Source organism: Sinocyclocheilus grahami, unplaced genomic scaffold (genome assembly GCF_001515645.1).
Source record: "Sinocyclocheilus grahami isolate Dianchi unplaced genomic scaffold, SAMN03320097.WGS_v1.1 scaffold154.1, whole genome shotgun sequence".
Lineage (NCBI taxonomy): Eukaryota > Metazoa > Chordata > Actinopteri > Cypriniformes > Cyprinidae > Sinocyclocheilus > Sinocyclocheilus grahami.
The window spans coordinates 1,335,419-1,336,405 of record NW_015505333.1 but is presented as its reverse complement, the minus strand read 5'-3'; positions in this window follow the sequence as shown (position 1 = coordinate 1,336,405).

The following is a 987-nucleotide window of genomic DNA, read 5'->3' as shown; positions in this document are numbered from 1 at the left end:
AATCTCTAGAACTGCTCTGAGTCACTTCATGAGCATTTTACTTATTTTGAGAAAACTATCATCATATATACAAAGAGACACCAATGTTTCAGGAGTTTGGTACACAGAATAGGACACATGCTTGTTAGATAACCGTGTATTTGAGTTGATGTATATGCTTTTATTTATTATAATGTTTTCATTAACAATTTTTTTCCAAACCACTGTTAGATGCAGTGTTTCCTGTAGTTATGCAACGATTTGGTTTCAAAAACAGTGTCAGTAAGCCATTTCTTATGATTTTAAATCTGCATTGAACTTCAGATCAATCTCAAAGTAAAAGGCGGTACTAAAGTCTGATTTTGTGGTGGATGTGTTCAAATTTGATCATCTTAATTCAAGTGATGAAGGATTTTGAAAGTCTGACAATGTTGAGCACTACTGTAAGGTTAACCCTGCATGGTGTAAATGTTTGAAAATGATTAAAGGGGTGGTTCATTGCGATTTCCCCTTTTTATACGTTAGTGTGTAATGTTGCTGTTTGAGCATAAACAATATCTGCAAAGTTACGAAGCTGAAAGTTCAATGCAAACGGAGATATCGTCTTTTAAAATTCTGGCAGTTTAATGCCTACAAAAACGGCTGGTAGGGACTACAACAAGTTACTTCCCGGGTTTGTGACATCACAACCCAGATAAACCCTGCCCTCGGGAAAAGGCAGCAAAGGGGCCGAGGCCGTGGTGCTCTGCTTTAGAGAAGAGGACGAGAAAACTAGAGGTGCACGTAAAAATCTATTCATATATGAATCACGTTTCTGTCTTCTAACGATTCTAATGGATTCACAAGTTTCAAAATCAATGTTCTAAAGCAGAGGTTCTTAATACTGTTCCTCGCGTCCCCCTGCTTTGCATCTCTCTCTCTCTCTATCTCTCATTCAGCTCAGCTCCACAATGAACTGTTACAATTATACACTTATTTTCACATAGCTATGAGAAGCATTAAACATGG